The sequence below is a fragment of the Halichoerus grypus genome, chromosome 2 (assembly GCF_964656455.1).
Source record: "Halichoerus grypus chromosome 2, mHalGry1.hap1.1, whole genome shotgun sequence".
NCBI classification, from domain to species: Eukaryota; Metazoa; Chordata; class Mammalia; order Carnivora; family Phocidae; genus Halichoerus; species Halichoerus grypus.
Window position 1 is genome coordinate 63,418,721 of NC_135713.1, and position 25,210 is coordinate 63,443,930.

General features: G+C 38.7%; 1 protein-coding gene across 2 annotated transcripts in view; it reads left to right on the forward strand.

The window, feature by feature from the left end:
• Positions 1-25,210, forward strand: part of SIMC1 (SUMO interacting motifs containing 1) — a 98,300-nt gene that overhangs the window by 21,757 nt on the left and 51,333 nt on the right. The gene's annotated exons all lie outside the window — the stretch shown is intronic.

Sequence of the window (25,210 nt, forward strand, 5' to 3'; positions counted from 1 at the left end):
CTCCTGAAACTAATACTACACTATATTGTAACTAACTTGAACTTAAGTAAAATCTTGGAAGAAACAAAAATGTGGGGTGGGGAAGATGGCAGCAGAGTAGGAGGATCCTAGGCTCACTTCATCCCATGAATACAATTAGATAACTATCAAATGATCCTAAATACCTCAGAAATTGACCTGAAGACTGGCAGAACAAACTCCACAACTGAAAGTAGAGAAGAGGCCACATCGAAGAAGGTAGGAAGTGCAGAGACATGGTTTGGGACAGAAACAGGTAGTGGCTGCTATAGTGGGGAGGGAGCCATGGTTACAGAGAAGGGTGAGCAACTGACTAGGACACAGGGGAGCACAGAGGGAAAACGAATCCCATAGCTAGCAATTGACTTAGAAAGTGAGAGGGTCCAAATTTTATGAGTTCTTGCAACCAGCTGGGCTTAAAGCCTGGAGTTTTAAAGGTCAGCAGGCTTGGCTGGGATAGAACCCAGAGGGCATTGCTCTGCTGTTGGAGAGAAGGCAGGCAAACAACCCACGGACATACAGCATGGAAACAGCAATCAGAAGAGTGCCTGGGGCATGCAGTGGGGAGTTATTAGCTCATTTTAGAGTGCATCCCAGAGAGACAGTGTCAGTGGAGAGACCCCTTCAGAAACAAAGGAACTGGCTGGTACCATTTCCCTGCCCCGCCCCTCACCATAAACAAAGAGCCACATGCAAGAACCAGAGCAGTGTCAACACTCACTACCTAACTTGCTTACACCAAGCCCCACCCCCACACACACACCAGTGGAACCACCCCTCCCAGTCACGCTTGCCTCACTCCCAGCACAGTGGCCTACCTTCCCGAGAAGACTGGCCCAAACCCCTGCTCACACTGTGTCTCCCAACTCAGGAGTTTTGAAGAGGATCAGTCCTGGTGCCAGTGGTGACGGTCTTATTTCACAAACAGGAAACAACAGAGCAAACCTAGCTAAAAAGAGCCATATTCAGGCCACAGACCAAACACTGCCCACAGTAGGCAAAGAGAGCCTCTGCAGATGACTGGCCTGAAGGATAAAGTACCAGGATAAAACAGAAGAGCATATACAGCACACATTGGAGACACTCCCAGAAGCACCAGGCCCTGGGGAACAGGGGACACTACATGGCAAGGCACTACAGCACTTCTTCTTCATAAGCCCATTATCCTCAAAAACAGGAGAGATAGCTGCCTTACCTAACACAAAGACACAGGCACAGAGACTTAGACAAAATGAGAAGACATTCATCCCAAATGAAAGAACAGGACAAGGCCATGGCCAGAGATCTAAGTGAAACAGATATAAGTAACATGCCTAATAGAGAATTTAAAGTAATGATCATAAGGATACTCACTGGACTTGAGAAGAGTGGAAGACGTGACTGAGACATTTAACACAGAGATAAGGAATAACACAGCAGAGATAAAGGGCTCAATAATTGAAATGAGAAACATGCATGATGGAATGAGCAGCAGGCTGGAAGAAGCAGAGGAACGAACTGATGACCTAGAAGATATAGTAATGGAAAATAATCAAGCTGAACAAAAAAGAGAAAAAAGAATTATGCAAAACGAGAATAGACTTAGGAAACTCAGTGACTTCATCAAACATAATAACATTCATATTATAGCAGTCCTAGAAGAAGAGAGAGGAAAGGGGACAGAAAATTTTTTGAAGAAATAATAGCTGAAAACTTCCCTAATCTGGGAAAGGAAACAGATACCAGATCCAGGAGGCATAGAGAACTCACATCAGAATCAACAAAAGCAGAATCACAGCAAGACAAATTGTAATTAAATTGGCAAAATATAGTGATAAAAAATTTTAAAAGCAGCAAGATAAAAGAAGACAGTAACTTACAGGGGGAAAACCCATAAGGATAGTAGGGGATTTTTCAGCAGAAACTTTCCAAGTGAGAAAGGTGTGGCATGATAATATTCAAAGTGCTGAATGGGAAAAATGTGCAGTCAAGAATATCCAGAAAGGCTATCAATCAGAATAGAAGGAGAGATAAATCATTTCCCAGACAAATAAAAACTAAAGGAGTTCATTACCACTAAGCCAGCCCTGCAAGAAATATTAAAGGAGACTCTGAGTAGAAAGGAGGAACCAAAAGTGACAGTGTAAAAACACAAAAGCAGTAAAAATGAACATTTCTGTAAAAAATGACATAACTCACCCAACATAGGAGCATCCAAATACATAAAACAGTTAACAACAAACATAAAGGAACTAGTCAATAATAATACAATAATAGTAGGGGACCTTAACACCCCACTTAGATCATTGGGCAGATCATCTAGACAGAAAATCAACAAGGAAACAATGGCTTTGAATGACATACCGGAACAGATGGATTTAACAGGTATATTCAGAACATTCCATCCTAAAACAGCAGAATACACATTCTTTTCAAGTGCACACAGAACATTCTCCAGAATAGATCACATATTAGCCCACAAAACAAACCTCAACAAATTCAAGAAGATTGAAGTTATACTATGCATCTTTTCTCACCACAACAGTATGAAACTAGGAGTCAACCACAAGAAAAAAATCTGGAAAGGCCACGAATACATGGAGGTTAGATAACATGCTACTAAACAATGAATGGGTCAACCAGGAAATCAAAGGAGAAATAAAAAATATATGAAAACAAATGAAAGTGAAAACACAGTGGTCCAAAACCTTTGGGATGCAGCAAAAGTGGTTCTAAGAGGGAAGTTTATAGCAATACAGGACTACATCAAGAAGCAAGAAAAAAATAAATAACCAACTTTATACCTATAGGAGCTAGAAAAAGAACAAACAAAATCCAAAACCAGCAGAAGGAAAGAAATAATAAAGGTTAGAGCAGAAATTAGTGATACAGAAACTAAAATAAACAAAATAAAACACAACCAATAGAACAGATCAATGAAACCAGTAGCTGGTTCTTTGAAAAAAATCAATAAAATTGATAGACCTCTGGTGCCAGCTTATCAAGAAAAGAAGAGAAATGACTCAAACAAAATCACAAATCAGAGAGAAGTAACAACCAATACCACAGAATTACAAGAGAATATTATGAAAAACTATATGCCAACAAATTAGACAACCTAGAAGAAATGGATAAATTCCTAGAAACATATAACCTACAAAAACTGAAGTAGAAAGAAATAGAAAATTTGAACAGACTTGATAACCAGCAAAGAAATTGAATCAGTAATCAAAAAACTCCCAACAAACAAAAATTCAGGACCAGATGGCTTCACAGGCCAAATCTACCAAACATTTAAAGACAAGTTAATACCTATTCTTCTCAAATTATTCCAATGAACAGAAAAGGATGGAAAACCCAAATTCATCCTATGAGGTTAGCATTACCCTGATACCAAAACCAGATGAAGACACCACTAAAAAAGAGAACTACAGTCCAGTATCCCTGATGAACATAGATGCAAAAATCCTCCACAAAATACTAGCAAACTGAATTCAACAATACAGTAAAAAAATCATTTCACCACAGTCAAGTGGGATTAATTCCTGGGTTGCAAGAGTGGTTCAAAATTTGCAAATCAACATGATACATCACATCAGTAGGAGAAGGATAAGAACCATATGATCATTTCAATAAACACAGAAAAAGCGTTTGAAAAAGTCCAGCATCCATTCGTGATAAAAACCCTCAACATAATAAGGCCATGTGTGAAAAACCCACAGCTAACATCATCCTTAATGGGAGAAAACTGAGAGCCTTTCCCCTAAGGTAAGGAACAAGAAAAGGATGTCCACTCTCACCACTTTTATTCATCATAGTACTGAAAGTCCTAACCACAATCAGACAGACAGACAAAAGGAAAGGGAAAGGGAGGGAGGGAGGGGGGAAGGAGCAAAGGGAAGGGAGGGGAGAGGAAGGGAAGGGAAGGGAAGGGGAAAGGAGAAAAGAAAGAAAGGAAGGAAGGAGAGGGGAGAAAGAGAGGTGGGAGGGAGGAAGGAAATGCATCCAAATCAGTAAGGAAGAAGTAAAATTTTCACTATTTGCAGATGACATTATACTATATATAGAAAACCCAAAAAACTCCACCAAAAAAACTGCTGGAACTGATAAATTCAGTAAAGTTGCAGGATACAAAATTCATGTACAGAAATCTGTTGTGTGTCTATATACCAAAAATGGAGCAGCAGGAGGAAAAATTAAGAAAATAGTCCCATTTATGGGGTGCCTGGCTGGCTCATTTGGGAAATCATGCCAGTCTTGATATTGCAGTCATGAGTTCAAGCCCCACATAAAAGAAAAAAAAAAACAACCCCATCTACAATTGCACCAAAAATAATAAGATACCTAGGAATAAACCTAACCAAAGAGGTGAAAGACCTCTCTACTCTAGAAACTATAAAATACTAATGAAAAAAAATTGAAGGTGAAACAGAGAAATGGAAAGACAGTCCATGCTCATGGATTGGAAGAACAAATATTGTTAAAATGTCTATACTACCCAAAGCAGTCTACACATTTAATGCAGTCCCTATCAAAATACTAACAGCTTTTTATACAGAACGGTAACAATTCTAAAAATTGTATGGAACCACCAAAACCCTGAATAGCCAGAGAAATCTTAAGAAAGAAAAGCAAAGTTGGAGGCATAACAATTCCAGACTCCAAGTTATATTAAAAAGCTCTAGTAATCTAAACAGTGTAGTACTGGCAGAAAATAGAAAACCCGGAAATAAATCCACAACTATATGGTCAATCTTTTTTTTAAAGATTTATTTATTTATTTTAGAGAGAGCGCACATGCATGCAAACATGGGAAGGGGCAGAGGGAGAGAGAATGTCCAGCAGACTCCCTGCTGAGTCAGGAGCCCAATGTGGGGCTCAGTCCCAGGACCCTGAGATCATGATATGGTCAATTAATCTTTGACAAAGCAGGAAAGAATATGCAATGGGAAAAAGTCTCTTCAACAAGTGGTGTTGGGAAAACTGAACAGCAACATGCAAAAGAAAGAAATTGGACCACTTTCTTATACCATACACAAAAATAAACTCAAAATGGATTGAGGACCTAAATGTGAGACCTGAAATCATAAAAATCCTAGAAGAGAACACAGGCAGTAGCAACTTTGACATTGGCTATAGCAACTTTTTCTAGATATGTCTCCTGAGGCAAGGGAAACAAAAGCAAAAACACTGGGACTACATCAAAATAAAAACTTTTGCACAGCAAAGAAAACAATCACCAAAACTAAAAGGTAACCTACTGAATGGGAGAATATATTTGCAAATGATATATCTGAAAAAGAGTTTGTATCCAAAATATATAAAGAACTTCTAAAACTCAACACCTAAAAGCCAAATAATATAATTTAAAACTTCACAGAAAACATTAACAGACATTTCTCCAAAGCTGACAATCCAGATGGCCAACAGACACATGAAAAGATGCTCATCATCACTTACTATCAAGGAAATACAAATCAAAACTTCAATGAGATATGACCTCATACCTGTGAGAATAGCTAAAATCAACAACACAAACAGGTGTTGGCAAGGTTGTGGAGAAAGGGGAATACTTATGCACTCTTGGTGGGAATACAAAGAGGTACAGCCATTGTGGAAAAGAGTATGGAGGTTTCTCAGAAAGTTAAAAATAGAACTAGCCTATGCTCCAGCAATTGTACTACTGGGTATTTTCCCAAAGAATACAGAAACATTAATTCAAAGGCATGCATGCACCCTGATGTTTATAGCAGCATTGTTTACAATGGCCAAATTATTGAAGGAGCCCAAGTGTCCATCGATAGATGAATGGATAAAGAAGATGTGGCATACACACACACACACACACATTGGAATATTATTCATCGATAAAAAAGAATGGAATCTTTCACTTTGCAATGATATGGATGGAGCTAGAGAGTATAATGTTAAGCAAAATAATTCAGAGAAAGACAAAAACCATATGATTTTACTCATATGTGGAATTTAAGAAACAAATGAGCAAAGGGGGGAAAAAGAGAGAGACGAATCAAGAAACAGACTCTTAAACTCTTAGTTATAGAGAACAAACTGATGGTTACCAAAGGGGTAGGGGTGGGGGGTTGGGTTAAATAGGTGATGGGGAGTAAGGAGTGCACTTGTCGTGATGAGCACTGGGTGTATATGGAATTGTTGAATTACTATATTGTACACCTGAAACTAATATAACTGTATGTTAACTAACTGGTATTAAAATAAAAACTGAAAAAGCCAAAAAAATAAAAACATATCTAAAATTTTTTTAAATAAATAAACAAACATACATTAGCATCCATTCATGGTAAAAACTCTCATCATACTACAAATAGAGGGTGAACTGCCTCAATTTGATAAAAAAAAATCTAAAAAAATCCTACAGGTGATGTCATACTCAATGGTAAGAAACTTGAAACATCCCACCAAGATTAGGAACAAGGTGGGTCCCCTCTCACCACTGCTTTTCAATATCATAGTGGAAGTCCTAGCTAATGCAGTAAGAGAAGAAGGAGAAGAAGGAGGAGGAGAAGGGGGAGGAGAAGGAAAGAAATAAAAGGTATATAGATTAGGAAAGAATAAATAAAATTGTCTTTGTTCACAGATGTCATAATCATCTATGTAGAAAAAAACTCCAAAGAATCAACAAAAAAATTCCTGCAACTAATAAGTGATAATAGCAACATTGTCAATGCAAGGTCAATTTACAAAAGCCAGTCACCTTCCTATGAACAGTGAACAAGTGGAATTTGAAATTTAGAACATATTACCATTTACATGAGAACATTAAAAAATGAAATACTTAGTGTAAATCTAACAAAAAGGGGGGGTGACTGGGTGGCTCATTCAGTTAAGCATCTGCCTTCGGCTCAGGTCATGATCTCAGGGTCCTGGGATCGAGCCCCACATCAGGCTCCTTGCTCAGCAGGGAGCCTGCTTCTACCTCTCCCTCTGTCCCTCGCCACCACTCGTGCTCTCTCTCCCTCTCGGTCTCAAATAAATAAATAAATAATCTTTTAAAACAATAAATCTAACAAAATTTGTATAAGATCTATATGTGGAAAACTATGAAACTGATGAAAGACATCAAAGAAGAACTAAATAAATGGAGGGATATTCCATGTTTGTGGATAGGAAGACTCAATATTGTTAAGATGTTAGTTCTTATGAACTTGATCTGTAGATTCAAAATAATCTCAGTCAAAATCCTAGCAAGTTATTTTGAGATATTAATAACATGATTGAAACTTACATGAAGAGGCAAAAGACTGCAAATAGCCAAGTCAATATCGAAGGAAAAGAACAGAGGAACTGCTACTACCTAACTTCAAGAATTGATACAAACTACAGTAGTCAAGACAGTGTAGAAAGAATAGACAAATAAGTTGATGGAACAAAACTGAAAGCCCAGAAATAGACTCACATTAATATAGTCAAGTGATCTTTGACAATGGAGCAAAGATAGTCTTTTCAACAAACGGTGCTGGAACAACTGGACATTCACATGCAAAGAAATTAACCTAGACACAGATCTTACACCCTTAACAAAAATTAACTCAAAATGGATCATAAACCTGAATGTAAAATGTGAAACTATAAAACTCCTGGAAGATAAAGTAGAGAAAACTACATGACTTTGGGCAATGACTTTTTAGATACAACACCAAAGACATGATCCATGAAATAGATAATTGCTAAACTGGACTTCATCAAAATTAAAAACTTCTGCTCTGCAAAAGACAGTATCAAGAGAATGAGAAGACAAGCCACAGACTGGGAGAAAATATTTGCAAGAGACACATATGATAAAAGACTGTTATCAAAAATATACAAAGAACTCTTAAAACTCAACAATAAGAAAATGAACAACCCAATTTTAAAATGGACAAAATGCCTAAACAACACCTCACCCAAGAAGGTATACAGATGGCAAGTAAGCATATGAAAAGATGTTCAACATCGTATGTCATTAGGGATTGTAAGTTAAAACAACAATGAGATATTACTACGTTTGGATTTTAGAATAGCCAAAATCCAAAATACTGATTACACCAAATGCTGGCGAAGATGTAGACTAATAGGAACTCTCATTAATTACTGGTGGAAATGCAAAATGGTACAGTCCCTTTGGAAGACAGTTCAGCAGTTTCTTAAAAAACTAAACACATTCTTACCATTCAATCCAGTGATCATGCTCCTTAGTACTTACCCAAATGAATTGAAAACATTTGAAACAAAAAACCTGTACCCAGATGTTTATAGCAGCTTTATTTATAATTGCCAAAACTTGGAAGCAACTAAAAAATGTTTATCAGTAAGTGAATGGATAAGTAAACTGTGGTACATCCAGACATTGGAATATTATTCATTGCTAAAAAGAAATGAGCTATCAAGTCTTGAAAAGACATGGAGGAAACTTAAATGCTTATTACTAAGTGAAAGAAGCCAATCTGAAAAGATTACATACTCTATGATTCCAACAATATGGATCATATTTTTGGGATAATATATGATCAGTGATTGTTGGAGGTTAGTGGGAAGGGATAGCTGAATAGGCAGAGCATAGCGGATTTTTCAGGCAGTGAAACTATTCTGTATTCGGTAGATCCATGTCATTACAGATTTGTCAAACCCCAGGGAATGTATAACACCAAGAGTGAACCGTAATGTAAACTATGGACTGGGTGATAATAGTGTGTCAGTGTAGATTAATCAGTTGTAACAAATGTGCCGTGGTGGTGCTGGATGCTTATAATGAGGGAGATTGTATGTGGGGAGAGGAGTATATGGGAATGTTCTGAAGTATCTCAATTTTGCTGTGAACTTAAAACTGCCCTAAAAAGTAAATTTTATTAATTTATATGAAAGTTATATGTGCCAGTCCAAGAAATTCAAATACTTTTAAGGTAGTGTTAGTCCCCAACTCATTGTTTTTTTAAAGATTTATTTATTTATTTATTTGAGAAAGAGCACGGAGTGGGGAGGGACAGAGGGAGAGAGAGAATCTCAAGCAGATTCCCCGCTGAGCACACAGCCTGATACGGGGCTCAATCCCATGACCCAGAGATCACGACCTGAGCCAAAACCAAGAGTTGGGCGCCCAACTGACTGAGCCACCCAGGCACCCCTCCAACTCATTATTTTCCCGTTTTTCTGGCTTTTGTCATATGTTTCTTTTTTTAAGTTATTTATTTTTAATTTTAGCTTTATTGAGGTATAATTGACAAAATTGTAAGATACTTAAAATATACATTGTGGTGATTTGATATACAGGGATATTGTGAAAGGCCTCCCTCCATCTAGTTAATTAGCAAAACTTTTATTCTATTAATCAAAATTTCACACATTATAAATGAACTTTAGTGTCATTTTGTCACATTTTCTAAAAATCCTCAGCATTTTATTTTATTTTATTTTTAATTTTTTTGTTATGTTAATCCCCATACATTACATCATTAGTTTTAGATATAGTGTTCCATGATTCATTGTTTGTGCATAACACCCAGTGCTCCATGCAGAACGTGCCCTCCTCAATACCCATCACCAGGCTAACCCATCCTCCCAACCCCCTCCCCTCTAGAACCCTCAGTTTGTTTTCCCGAGTCCATTGTCTCTCATGGTTCTTCTCCCCCTCCGATTTCCCCCCCCTTCATTCTTCCCCTCCTGCTACATTCTTCTTCTTCTTTTTTTCTTTCTTAACATATATTGCATTATTTGTTTCAGAGGTACAGATCTGAGATTCAACAGTCTTGCACAATTCACAGCGCTTACCAGAACACATACCCTCCCCAGTGTCCATCACCCAGTCACCCCATCCCTCCCACCCCACCCCCCACTCCAGCAACCCTCAGTTTGTTTCCTGAGATTAAGAATTCCTCATATCAGTGAGGTCATATGATACATGTCTTTCTCTGTTTGACTTATTTCGCTCAGCATAATACCCTCCAGTTCCATCCACGTCGTTGCAAATGGCAAGATCTTATTCCTTTTGATGGCTGCATAATATTCCATTGTATATATATACCACATCTTCTTTATCCATTCATCTGTTGATGGACATCTTGGCTCTTTCCACAGTTTGGCTATTGTGGACATTGCTGCTATAAACATTGGGGTGCACATAGCCTTTCGGGTCCCTACTTTTGTATCTTTGGGGTAAATACCCAGGAGTGCAATTGCTGGATCATATGGTAGCTCTATTTTCAACTTTTTGAGGAACCTCCATACTGTTTTCCAGAGTGGCTGCACCAGCTTGCATTCCCACCAACAGTGTAGGAGGGTTCCCCTTTCTCCGCATCCCCGCCAACATCTGTCATTTCCTGACTTGTTAATTTTAGCCATTCTGACTGGTGTGAGGTGGTATCTCATTGAGGTTTTGATTTGGATTTCCCTGATGCCGAGCGATATTGAACACTTTTTCATGTGTCTGTTGGCCGTTTGGATGTCTTCTTTGGAAAAATGTCTGTTCATGTCTTCTGCCCATTTCTTGATTGGATTCTTTGTTCTTTTGGTGTTGAGTTTGATGAGTTCTTTATAGATTTTGGATACTAGCCCTTTATCTGATATGTCATTTGCAAATATCTTCTCCCATTCTGTCAGTTGTCTTTTGGTTTTGTTGACTGTTTCCTTTGCTTTGCAAAAGCTTTTTATCTTGATGAAGTCCCAATAGTTCATTTTTGCCCTTGCTTCCCTTGCCTTTGGCGATGTTTCTAGGAAGAAGTTGCTGCGGCTGAGGTCGAAGAGGTTGCTGCCTGTGTTCTCCTTTAGGATTTTGATGGACTCCTGTCTCACATTGAGGTCTTTCAACCATTTGGAGTCTATTTTTGTGTGTGGTGTAAGGAAATGGTCCAGTTTCATTCTTCTGCATGTGGCTGTCCAATTTTCCCAACACCATTTGTTGAAGAGACTGTCTTTTTTCCATTGGACATTCTTTCCTGCTTTGTCAAAGATTAGTTGACCATAGAGTTGAGGGTCCATTTCTGGGCTCTCTATTCTGTTCCATTGATCTATGTGTCTGTTTTTGTGCCAGTACCATACTGTCTTGATGATGACAGCGTTGTAGTAGAGCTGGAAGTCTGGAATTGTGATGCCGCCAGCTTTGCTTTTCTTTTTCAACATTCCTCTGGCTATGCGGGGTCTTTTCTGGTTCCATACAAATTTTAGGATTATTTGTTCCATTTCTTTGAAGAAAGTGGATGGTATTTTGATGGGGATTGCATTGAATGTGTAGATTGCTCTAGGTAGGATTGACATCTTCACAATATTTGTTCTTCCAATCCATGAGCATGGAACGTTTTTCCATTTCTTTGTGTCTTCCTCAATTTCTTTCATGAGTATTTTATAGCTTTCTGAGTACAGATCCTTTGCCTCTTTGGTTAGATTTATTCCTAGGTATCTTATGGTTTTGGGTGCAATTGTAAATGGGATCGACTCCTTAATTTCTTTCTTCTGACTTGTTGTTGGTGTATAGGAATGCCACTGACTTCTGTGCATTGATTTTATATCCTGCCACTTTACTGAATTCCTGTATGAGTTCTAGCAGTTTTGGGGTGGAGTCTTTGGGATTTTCCACATAAAGTATCATATCATCTGCAAAGAGTGAGAGTTTGACTTCTTCTTTGCCGATTTGGATGCCTTTGATTTCTTTTTGTTGTCTGATTGCTGTGGCTAGGACTTCCAATACTATGTTGAATAGCAGTGGTGATAGCGGACATCCCTGCTGCGTTCCTGACCTTAGGGGGAAAGCTCTCAGTTTTTCCCCATTGAGAATGATATTCGCTGTAGGTTTTTCATAGATGGCTTTTATGATATTGAGGTATGTACCCTCTATCCCTATACTCTGAAGAGTTTTGATCAAGAAAGGATGCTGTACTTTGTCAAATGCTTTTTCTGCATCTATTGAGAGGATCATATGATTCTTGTTCTTTCTTTTGTTAATGTATTGTATCACGTTGATTGATTTGCAGATGTTGAACCAACCTTGCAGCCCAGGGATAAATCCGACTTGGTCGTGGTGAATAATCCTTTTAATGTACTGTTGGATCCTATTGGCTAGTATTTTGGTGAGAATTTTTGCATCCATGTTCATCAGGGATATTGGTCTGTAATTCTCCTTTTTGATGGGGTCTTTGTCTGGTTTTGGGATCAAGGTAATGCTGGCCTCATAAAATGAGTTTGGAAGTTTTCCTTCCATTTCTATTTTTTGGAACAGTTTCAGAAGGATAGGTATTAATTCTTCTTGAAATGTTTGGTAGAATTCCCCTGGGAAGCCATCTGGCCCTGGGCTTTTGTGTTTTGGGAGATTTTTGATGACTGCTTCTATTTCCTTAGTGGTTATAGGTCTGTTCAGGTTTTGTATTTCTTCCTGGTTCAGTTTTGGTAGTTGATACATCTCTAGGAATGCATCCATTACTTCCAGGTTATCTAATTTGCTGGCATAGAGTTGCTCATAATATGTTCTTATAATTGTTTGTATTTCTTTGGTGTTGGTTGTGATTTCTCCTCTTTCATTCATGATTTTGTTGATTTGGGTCATTTCTCTTTTCTTTTTGATAAGTCTGGCCAGGGGCTTATCAATCTTGTTAATTCTTTCAAAGAACCAGCTCCTAGTTTCGTTGATCTGTTCTACTGTTCTTTTGGTTTCTATTTCATTGATTTCTGTTCTGATCTTTATTATTTCTCTTCTCCTGCTGGGTTTAGGCTTTATTTGCTGTTCTTTCTCCAGCTCCTTTAGGTGTAGGGTTAGGTTGTGTACTTGAGATCTTTCTTGTTTCTTGAGAAAGGCTTGTATTGCTATATACTTTCCTCTTAGGACTGCCTTTGCTGTATCCCAAAGATTTTGAATAGTTGTGTTTTCATTTTCACTGGTTTCCATGAATTTTTTTAATTCTTCTTTAATTTCCTGGTTGACCCATTCATTCTTCAGTAGGATGCTCTTTAGCCTCCATGTATTTGAGTTCTTTCCGACTTTCCTCTTGTGATTGAGTTCTAGTTTCAAAGCATTGTGGTCTGAAAATAGGCAGGGGATGATCCCAATCTTCTGGTACCGGTTGAGACCTGATTTATGACCTAGGATGTGATCTATTCTGGAGAATGTTCCATGGGCACTAGAGAAGAATGTGTATTCCGTTGCTTTGGGATGGAATGTTCTGAATATGTCTGTGAAGTCCATTTGGTCCAGTGTGTCATTTAAAGTCTTTATTTCCTTGTTGATCTTTTGCTTAGACGATCTGTCCATTTCAGTGAGGGGGGTGTTAAAGTCCCCCACTATTATTGTATTGTTGTCGATGTGTTTCTTTGCTTTTGTTATTAATTGCCTTATATAATTGGCTGCTCCCATGTTAGGGGCATAGATATTTACAATTGTTAGATCTTCTTGTTGGATAGAACCTTTAAGTATGATATAGTGTCCTTCCTCATCTCTTATTACAGTCTTTGGTTTAAAAACTAATTTGTCTGATATAAGGATTGCCACCCCAGCTTTCTTTTGGTGTCCATTAGCATGGTAAATGGTTTTCCACCCCCTCACTTTCAATCTGGGGGTGTCTTTGGGTCTAAAATGAGTCTCTTGCAGACAGCATATCGATGGGTCTTGTTTTTTAATCCAATCTGATAGCCTGTGTCTTTTGATTGGGGCATTTAGCCCATTTACATTCAGGGTAACTATTGAAAGATAGGAATTTAGTGCCATTGTATTGCCTGTAAAGTGACTGTTACTGTATATTGTTTGTGTTCCTTTCTGGTCTATGTTGCTTTTAGGCTCTCTCTTTGCTTAGAGGACCCCTTTCAATATTTGTTGTAGGGCTGGTTTCATGTTTGCAAATTCCTTTAGTTTTTGTTTGTCCTGGAAGCTTTTTATCTCTCCTTCAATTTTCAATGACAGCCTAGCTGGATATAGTATCCTTGGCTGCATATTTTTCTCATTTAGTGCTCTGAATATGTCCTGCCAGTCCTTTCTGGCCTGCCAGGTCTCTGTGGATAAGTCTGTTGCCAATCTAATGTTTCTACCATTGTAGGTTACATATCTCTTCTCCCGAGCTGCTTTCAGGATTTTCTCTTTGTCTCTGAGACTCGTAAGTTTTACTATTAGGTGTCGGGGTGTTGACCTATTTTTATTGATTTTGAGAGGGGTTCTCTGTGCTTCCTGGATTTTGATGCCTGTTTCCTTCCCCAAATTAGGGAAGTTCTCTGCTATAATTTGCTCCATTATACCTTCTGCCCCTCTCTCTCTTTCTTCTTCTTCTGGGATCCCAATTATTCTAATGTTGTTTCGTCTTATGGTATCGTTTATCTCTCGAATTCTACCCTCGTGATCCAGTAGTTGTTTATCTCTCTTTTTCTCAGCTTCTTTATTTTCCATCATTTGGTCTTCTATCTCACTGATTCTTTCTTCTGCCTCATTTATCCTAGCAGTTAGCGCCCCCATATTTGATTGCACCTCATTGATAGCCTTTTTGATTTCTACTTGGTTCGATTTTAGTTCTTTTACTTCTCCAGAAAGGGTTTCTCTAATAACTTCCATGCTTTTTTCAAGCCCAGCTAGTATCTTTAAAGTGATGATTCTGAACTCTAGATCTGACATCGTACTAATGTCCGTATTGAGTAGGTCCCTGGCAGTCGGTACTACCTCTTGTTCTTTTTGTTGAGGTGATTTTTTCCGTCTTGTCATTTTGTGCAGAGGAGAATAGATTAATGAGAGAACAAAATGCTAGCAGGGTAACAACGTCCCCAGAAAATATACTCTAAACAAATCAGAAAAGACCTGAAGCAGTGGGAAAAGAAAGGGAAAGAGAGAAAAAAGAAAAAGAAAGAAAAAAAGAAAAAAGAAAAAGATAAAGATAAAAACAAACAAAAGCAGAACAAAACAAAACAAAACAGAAACAGAATGTGATCAAATATGATCAGGCTGGATTATAGATCAGTGCCACACACTAGATTTTGGGTGTATTTTGGTCTGTTAAAAGAAAGTCCCTCCCAAAATTTTAAAGAAAGAAAAACTTATATATGTACAAAAAATAAGGGTTGATATGATGAAGGGATGGAATATGACTGTAAAGATGGAAATTATAAAAAATTTTAAAAAAGGATTTGATAAGTTGTTTGAAAAAAGGAAGAAGAGGATTAAAAAAAAAAAAGAAAGAAAAAAGGGAGAGAATGTGATCAGGCAGGGGAGTAGAAAAAAACCATACACTAGAGATTTAGAGTATATTTTGATCTGTTAGAAGAAACTATCTCAAGATTTTAAAGAGAGAACAACTTATATATATATGCCAAAAATACGGGTAACTACTATGAAGGGTTAGAATATGACTTTAAAAATGAAAAATAAAAATGTTTTTTTTTAAAAAAGGGATTGATAAGATGTTGGTTGAAAAAGGGAAAAAGAAAAATTCAAAAAAAAAGAAAAAAGGAAAAAAGAAAAAAAGACAGTTAAAAAAAATAAACTTTGAAAGACTAAAGAATCATGGTAAAAAAGCCATGAATTCTATGTGCAGTATTCCCCTAGCGCTGGAGTTCTGCCGTTCTCATTGATCGGTTAACTTGGTCTTGGCTGGCTGTTCTCGCTGATCTTCTGGGGGAGGGGCCTGTTGCCGTGGTTCCCAAATGTCTTTGCCGGAGGCAAAATTGCCCCGCCCTTGCCGGTCCGGGCTAAGTAATCTGCTCGGGTTTGCTCTCCGGAGCTTTTGTTCCCTGCAAGCTTTCCGTACAGCTTTGGAGGCGGATAGTGAAAATGGCGGCCTCCCAGTCTCCGCCCCGGCGGAGCCGAGAACTCGGGGTCCCGCTCCTCAGCGAGCCCCCAGAGAAAAGCAGTCAGTCACTCCCGTCTCCCCGGTCTCCGGCCACACTCCGCGCTCACCCGGCCTGTGACCGCGCCTTTCTATCCGGCACCCGACCCCGGGTGGAGTCTCCAAACCCAGCAGATCCCCGCGGTGCGCTCCCGCACCTCTCCTCCCCGGGGGAAGAAGGTGAGTCTCCCCGGATCTGCCGCTTGTTGGGTCCCTGCTGGAGGAGCAGTGGCCCGACTGTGCCGCGGATCACGGTTTATAGCAAGCCCGAGCTGAGAGCCCGCGCCTGGGCTCCGTCTCTGCAGCCGGCTTCCCTGCTCCGATACCTGGGAGCTCTGCCGCACTCAGGCACCCCCGGTCTTTCTGTGACCCCGAGGGTCCTGAGACCACACTCTCCCGCGAGGGTTCCACCCCCCACTTCGCCACCGGAGTGACGTCCCTCAGCGGAGCCGACTTCTAAAAGTTCCGATTTTGTGCTCTGTGGCTCTATCACTTGCCAGAAGCGGCCGACGGAGGCCCCTCCCCCGCCGTCTATCCTCCCAAATAACGCCTCGGATTCACTTCTCCGCACGTCCTACCTTCCAGAAAGTGGTCGCTTTTCTGTTCAGAGAGTTGTTGCTATTCTTTTCTTCGATCTCCTGTTGAGTTTGTAGGTGTTCAGAATGGTTTGATCCCTATCCAGCTGAATTCCTGAGAGGAGACGAAATCCAGGTCTCCTACTCCTCCGCCATCTTGCTCCGCCCCCCTATTTTATTTTATTTTTAAAGATTTTATTTATTTGACAGAGAGAGACACAGCGAGAGAGGGAACACAAGCAGGGGGAGTGGGAGAGGGAAAAGCAGGCCTCCCACTGAGCAGGGAGCCCGATGCAGGGCTCCATCCCAGGACCCTGGGATCATGACCCGAGCGGAAGGCAGACGCCCAATGACTGAGTCACCCAGGTGCCCCAATCCTCAGCATTTTAAATGAAGAGTTTAATGTAGAATGTTCACTATCCTACAGTGATGCATCTTTCTAGTCAATAATGGTAGAATAGTACTTTCATGTATTTAGACTTTTGGGATCTTTACTTAAATGGGCTTTTAAAGTTTTCTTCATGTAGGTCTTCAAATTTCTCAGTAAGTTTATTACACAGACCTCTTTATTTTATTAAAATATGTGTATAGAGATAAATATCACACACACACACATACATATACACACACAGGGGGTGGGAGGGATGTATAAAGCAAACATATGGTAGAACAAACCAAGTTAAATACCATGCAGTCATATTGCCAGTATTATAGAAGTCCTAGATATGTTTCTTGGTTCAATGTATATTCTACCTCCATGCCTTGCTACCCTCCTCCTCCCAACTACTTCTGATTTTCATGGTGATCACTTGCTTTTCTCTACAGTTTTACTATCTGTATGTGTGTATCTAAACAATGCAGTTTACTTTTGCCTATTTTTGAACTTTATATGAATGGAATCTAAATGAAAACACTTTCTCTGTACACATCACTTCTGACACCAAATGTGTGGGGAGTTTTTCCTTACACCACCTAATTCTCCAGCTCTCTTGACATCAACTGGGTGTCCTACAATTTAACTCAATTCTAATACTACCTGGAGTTAATGCAGAACCACCGGTTAAGGGCTCAGTCCCACATGACTGCCCCCACCACTTTAGATGGCAATTGCAAGTAGGTGGGCCCTGGTTACCCACCATTCTGTCCAACTTGGCTATAAATTGGGGGTTCCCATAACTCCCTTCCTAAGTTTTGATAGTAACGGCTCACAGAACTCAGGGAAACACTTTACTTACTATTACCACTTTATTATAAAGGATGCAAATGAACAGCCAGATGAAGAGATACATAGGGCAAGGTCCAGAAGGGTGCTGAGTGCAGGAGCTTCCGTCCCCCTGGAGTTTGGGGTACACCTCCCTACTGATACATAGATGTATTCACCAACCTGGAAGCTGTCCAAACTGTTGTTTAGGATTTTTATGAATGCTCCATGACATGCATCAGATTGATTAAAATCATTAGCTGTTGGTGATTACCTCAATCTCCAGCTCCTCTCCCTTCCCCAGAGACTGAAGGAGTGGACCTGAAAATTCTAACCCTCTAAACACATGGTTAGTTCCTGTAGCAACTAGCCCCAATCCTGAAGCTGCATAGGGGCTTTCAGTCATCAATCAAGTCATTAGCAAGCTGAGGTATGGTTGAAAGGGGTTGATGAATAACAAAAGACGCTCCTCTTACCCTATCACTCAGCAAATTACAGGGGTTTACTGGAGTTCTGCCTGGAGCCAAGGATGAAGAGCAAGACAGTAGTCCACTCTTAATCTGCGGTTTCAGTTTCCGAGGTTTCAGTGACCTAGAGTCAACTGCAGTTTCTAAACAGATGACCCCCTTCTGACATATCATTAGAAGGTTGATAGTAGCCTAACACTCCCATCACAATGCCTATGTCTGTCATTCACCTCACTTCATCTTCATCACAGGCATTTTATCCTCTCACACCATCACAAGAAGGATGAGTATAGTACAAGAAGATATTTTGAGAGAGAAACCACATTCACATAACTTTTATTATAACATATAATTGTTTCATTTTATTATTAGTTATGGTTGTTGATCGCTTACTTTGCCTAATTTATAAATTAAATTTTATCATAGGTATGTATAGAAAAAACAGTATTTATAGGGTTCAGTACCATCTGTGGTTTTAGACATTTACTGGGGGTCTTGTAATGTATCCCCTGCAGACATGGTGGGGGGACTACTGTATATCACAATATCACAGAATCATATTGTATGTTATTCTCTTTTGTTTTTCTTTTGGCCTCAATATTGTGTTTATAAAATTAATCAATGTTATTGCATGTGGCTTTAATTATTTTCATCTCTATATAGTATTCCCAAATCAGACTACCAAGAACCTTCTAGTTTGTGGCTTGTTTTACAACTTTATGGTGTTTTTCATAAACAGAAATTCCTAATTTTAATGTAGTCACATATTCTTTTATGGTTTACACTTTGTATCTTAAGAAATTCTTCTTTAGGGGCACCTGGGTGGCTTAGTCGGTTAAGCGTTTGCCTTCCGCTCAGGTCATGATCTCAGGGTCCTGGGATCCAGCCCCGCGTCGGGCTCTGGGGAATCTGCTTCTCCTTCTCCCTTTGTCCCTTCCCCCTGCTTGTGTGCTCTCTCTCAAATAAATAAAATCTTTTAAAAAAAAAAGAAATTCTGGGTGCCTGGGTGGCTCAGTCGTTAAGCATCTGCCTTTGGCTCAGGTCATGATCCCAGGGTCCTGGGATCAAGTCCCACATTGGGCCCTGCTCGGCGGGAAGCCTGCTTCTCCCACTCCCCCTGCTTGCGTTCCCTCTCTTGCTGTCTCTCTCTCTCTGTTGAAAAATAAAAATAAAATCTTTAAAAAAAAATTATTAAAAAAAAAGAAAAAGAAATTCTTCCTTACACAAAGATTATATTCTCTCGGGTTTTTTTCTAAAAAAATTTTAGTTGGGTTTTTCATTTTAAGTCTTTAATAAATCTGAAATTGATTTATGATTTTGGCATGAAGTTAAGATCCGATTTCATTTTTCCCCCCAAATGGATAACCAGTACCATTAATTTAAAGTTCCATCTTTTCCTCCTAATCTTTAATACCACCTCTGACGTAAATCAAATTTTCCTATATGTATGGGTCTATTTGTGAACTTGCTCTTCTGTGCCAATTATCTGTTTGACTGTCTAGTGCCAGTACCACACTGTCTTTTTCAGAAGTGTCTTGGCTATTCTTGGTCTTCTGTTTTTCCATTCAAATTTTAGAGTTAACTTCTCAAGTTCCTCAATAAAACCTGTTCAGACTTTGAAATTGTATTGAATTCATATATCAATTTGGAGAGAATTGGAATATTTATGACATTGAGTCTTCTAATTGATAAACAGTAGTATATACTTTCATTTATTTAGGCCTACTTTAGTGTTCTTCAGTACACTTCTACAATACTTTTTCACACAGGTCCTGCACATATCTTGTTAAATTTATTCCCAGGTACTGTGTTCGTCAGGATAAGCTAGGTTATACTGTGGCTTCAAACAAGGTTTATTTTCATTTACACTACCACATGTCCATTGCAGGTTGGGTAGAGGAAGAGGGATGTCCGCATAACATAGTCATGTGGGGACACAGACTGACAGAGCTGCCACTATCTTAAACATGGCCAGGAGACATATCAGAGGGAAAAGAAAGCTTTTGCAGTGTCTGCATCCAGAAATTAAAGGGCCCAGCCCAGAAGTAATACACATTACTTCCACTCATAATTTATTGGGCAGAATTAATCACATTACCTGACCTAATCATAGGATTCAGGAAGTACAGTCTACCAGGTACCATTAAGGAAATAACTGGAAATGTTTGGCAACCCACAAAAATAATTATCACATGTAGTGGGTGTGTGTATACATACATATATATACATACACATTTATAAATATATATATAGTATACATGTTGGGGCACCTGGGTGGCTTAGTAGGTTGGTTACACAACTGACTCTTGATTTTGGCTCAGGACCCCAAACAATTTTCGGCTCTTATGAGATCAAGTCCCATGTCAGGCTCCATGCTCAGCATGGATTCTGCTTAAGACTCTCTCTCCCTCTGCCCCTCCCTCCCGCTCTCTCTCTCCTAAAACAAATAAATAAATCTTTAAAAAAGAAACAGATGGGATGGCTGGGTGGCTCAGATGGTTAAGTGTCTGCCTTCGGCTCAGGTCATGATCCCAGGGTCCTGGGATCGAGCCCCACATTGGGCTCCCTGCTCAGCGGGGAGCCTGCTTCTCCCTCTGCCTCTGCCTCTCTCCCTCTCTCTCTCTGTCTCTCATGAATAAATAAATAAAATCTTTAAAAAGAGGGGCGCCTGGGTGGCTCAGATGGTTAAGCGTCTGCCTTCAGCTCAGGTCATGATCCCAGGGTCCTTCATCGGGCTTCGTGCTCAGTGGGGAGCCTGCTTCTCCCTCTCTTTCTACTGCTCCCCCTGCTTTTGCTCTCTCACTCTCTGGCAAATGAATAAGTAAGATCTTTTTTTTTTTTAAAGATTTTATTTATTTATTTGACGGAGAAAGACACAGCGAGAGAGGGAACACAAGCAGGGGGAGTGTGAGAGGGAGAAGCAGGCTTCCGCTGAGCAGGGAGCCCAATATGGGACTCGATCCCAGGACCCTGGGATCATGACCTGAGCTGAAGGCAGACGCTTAACAACTGAGCCACCCAGGTGCCCCTGAATAAGTAAAATCTTAAAAAATAAAAATAAAAAATAGATTAAAAAAATTTTAAAAACATACGTATACGTGTTAAGGTTTTTTGTGTTGTTGCTATGTGGATTGCCTAGAATTTTGCCCTAGAGGATACAATTCTTATAGAATATATGAATGATTTCCCCTGAAGTTGTGTGATGTGAGAATTATGCAATATGGTGGTACTGTTGTTGAAGTATAAAAAAATGTAATTTTTATATCCAACAATCAAGATAAATGCTCTTATTCTGATATTTATCTATAGATTCTTTTGAGTTTTCCATGTAAATAATCATATTATTCATGAAGGAAAGTATTATTCTTTCTAATCTTTATACTTCTTATATCTTTTTCTTATTTTCCTGCATTGTATGTACAACGTTGGTACAGCGTTGAATGGAATTAGTGACAGTAGGCACCTCTGTTGTGCTCCTGATTTTAAAGAGAATGTTTTCAATGTTTCAGTATAATGTTTACTGTATGCGATTTTTAAATAGTTTAAAATAGTTAATAGTTAAGAATGTTTTCTTCTATTTCTATTTCGAGAATTTTTTTTTAGAGAGGGAGGGAGGAGAGGGAGAGGGAGAGAGAGAATCTTAAGCAGGCTCCACACCCACTGCAGAGTCCAATGGGGAGCTCTGTCTCAGGACCGAGATCATAACCTGAGCCAAAATCAAGAGTTGGATACTTAACCCACTAAGCCACCCAGGCACCCCAAGAATTTATTTTTTCTTTTTAAGACTGGATGTTGAATTTGTTATCAAATGCTTTTTGGCCTCTTCACGTGATCATATGATTTTCTCCTTTATGTGGCAAGTTATATTAATTTTTTTTAATGCTAAACTAGGTGTGGTTCCTAGGTAGACTCACCTTGGTTGTGCTGGACTTAGTTTATAGTGTTTTGTTTAAGACTTTTATGTCTGTGTACAAAAGTGATATTGACATAATATTTCCTTCTTGTCCTTTCAGATTTTGGATCAAGTTTATGCTAAGTCATAATATGAGTTGGAGGTATCCCTTCATTTTTTAATTCTTTTAAATAGCTTATATAAAGTAGAATCATTTTTTTCTTTGAATTTTTAGCAGAACTCTCCTTTTAAAATCACCTTGGTCTGGAATTTTTTGAAGGAAAAAATTTCAACTACTGATTTCATTTCTTTATTGCTTAAAGGACTATTTTGATTTTTTCTTTCTTCTTAAGTCAACTTAAAAAATATCTTTTCATTATGGAAAATTTCAAACATGAAAAATAGAGCAAACTGTATAATGATCCCCCACATACCCATCACCCAGTTTCTTGAGTCAGTTTGGCTAAGCTTTATTTTTCCAGGGATTTATCTATTTCATCCAAGACCCCAAGTTTTTTTTGACATAGAATTGTTCATAACATCTTCTCATCTTTTTTATCTTAAAAACATCTGTAATTCTGTCCCTTTTTCATTCTTAATATTGGTTATTTGTGCCTTTGTTGTCTTTTTGTTTTTTTTTTTTAAGATTTTATTTATTTATTTAACAGAGAGAGACACAGCGAGAGAGGGAACACAAGCAGGGGGAGTGGGAGAGGGAGAAGCAGGCCTCCCGCCGAACAGGGAGCCCAATGTGGGGCTCCATCCCAGGACCCTGGGATCATGACCTAAGCCGAAGGCAGACAATTAATGACTGAGCCACCCAGGCACCCAGTGCCTTTGCTGTCTTAATTTTCTTATCATGTTTGCTAATTTTAATAATCTTTTATTTTTTTTATTTTTTTAGATTTTATTTATTTTTTGACAGAAAGAGACACAGTGAGAGAAGGAACACAAGCAGGGGGAGTGGGAGGGGAAGAAGCAGGCTTCCCGCTGAGCAGGGAGCTCTATTCTAGGACCCTGGGATCATGCCCTGAGCCAAAAGCAGACGACTGAGCCATCCAGGTGCTCCTAATTTTAATAATCTTTTAAAAGAACAAACCTGGGGGCGCCTGGGTGGTTCAGTCGTTAAGCATCTGCCTTCGGCTCAGGTCATGATGCCAGGGTCCTGGGATTGAGCCCCGCATCGGGCTCCCTGCTCTGCTGGAAGCCTGCTTCTCCCTCTCCCACTCCCCTGCTTGTGTTCCCTCTCTCACTGTGTCTCTCTCTGTCAAATAAATAAATAAAATCTTTAAAATAAATAAATAAAAATAAAAGAACAAACCTGTGACATTGTTGCACTTCTGTGTTTGTTCTGTTTCATTCATTTCTGCTCTTGTTATTATTTCCTCTGTTCTGCTTTCTTTGGGCATATTCTGTCCTTTTTCTGCTATCTAAAGGTGTGTGCTTAGCACATTAATTTTCTTCCATTTTCCTTTTCTAATTAAATGTCTAAGTGTAATTTTTTTCTACACAGTTATTTTGCTGCATGTCACATTTTAATACCTAGTATTTTTGTTATTGTTCAGTTCTAAAATTTTTCTAATTTCTATGATTTCTTCTTTGACCTATATCTTATTTGGTCATACTTCTTAATTTGCAATATGGAGTTTGTCCTAGTTACTTTTTTGTATTGCTCCCTAACTTAATAGTATTTTGGTCTGAGTGATAATCTTTTGACATTGACTAAGATGTACTTTGACTCCTGGTCTGTGGTAAATTTTGTGAATATTTCATGTAATTGTGAATAACTATTCTATCTAAGTCCTTTAGATGAAGCTTGTTAAATGTGTTCAAATCTTCTGTATCCATAATAATTTTTTTGTTTGCATGATCTATCAGTCAAGAAAGACATATAAAAATTTCTCATAATGACTGTGAATATTCCTTTTTCTCCTTGTACCTGTATCTATTTTTGCTTTATGAAGATTATGTTATTAGTCATTCAGTTTTAAAGATTTTTTATTTATTTATTTGACAGAGAGAGCAAGCACGAGCAGGGGGAGTGACAGGCAGAGGGAGAGGGAGAAGCAGGTTCCCTGCTGAACAGAGAGCCCTACACAAGGCTCGTTCCCAGGACCCTGGGATCATGACCTGAGCCAAAGGCAGATGCTTAACTGACTGGGCCACTCAGGCGCCCCTAGGCATACAGTTTTGAAATTATTAAATCTCGATGAAATAAGTCTTATTGTACAGTGGCCTCTTTATCTCTAGTAATGCTATTTTCATTGAAATCTATTTTGTCTGATATTAATATAGCTATACTGGCTTTCTTTTGGTTGTTTTTTCTTGTTACATCTCCTCCCATGTTTTTACATTTATATATCAATTCTAGCTTTTATTAGGTTGGTTAATCAGAGTATCTAGCTAGCCCTTCTGATCAGAAATGGAACTTTTTTTTTTGAATACTGGAATCAATTTGCTAATACTTTATAGAGGATATTTACATTCATATTCATCAGTGAGACTGATCAATAATTAGGATGATATTATTTGTCATCCACACTGAGGAAGTTTTGAGAGTGAAAGGGAGTACAATATTTTTCCAGGCTTATGGCATAGAGATTGATTACAGTACCATTGGCTGGCATCATCAGGATTTATGAACTGCCTAATCATTTTGGCAAGGAATGGAGGTAAAGGTAGGTTTTCCAGTAATTAATCTAGTTAGGGCTCAGACTTACCCTGTTGGTTTTATAACTGTTATTGTATTACTCTATATATCTGACTATAAGCTGATTATATATTGAATGAAGTTGTACAGAGAAAGAAGGAAACAGACCTGGATTTGAATGTCTGTCTCTGTGACTTAATTGTATAATCCTTAGGTAATGACCTAACTCCTCTGAACTCCATTTTCCCCATCTGTATAATGGAGATTATAATGCCTACCTGGTAGGGATATTGTGAAAATTAAGGATAAGTGAAAGCACTCAATATGTTCTTAGTACATAGTAGATTCTCTTATGTTAGCTTATCCCCTTCTTTAGTTTCTGTTGTAAATTATCCTGTGTATTTGCTTTTCGAAACAAAGGTTGCTTTTTCCCTTGTGACTTAAAGTTGAAATCTTCCCTACTACTCCCCTGTTTACTTTGGATCAGAAAAAATTTCCCACTATGCCCTCAGTTATATGCATGTGGCATTTGGATAATTTAAGAAGGTATAGAAATTGACAGTATTGACAGTAGCAAAATTTTGACCAAAGGAAATAAATTAATGCTTATGTTATATAAAATGTATGAATT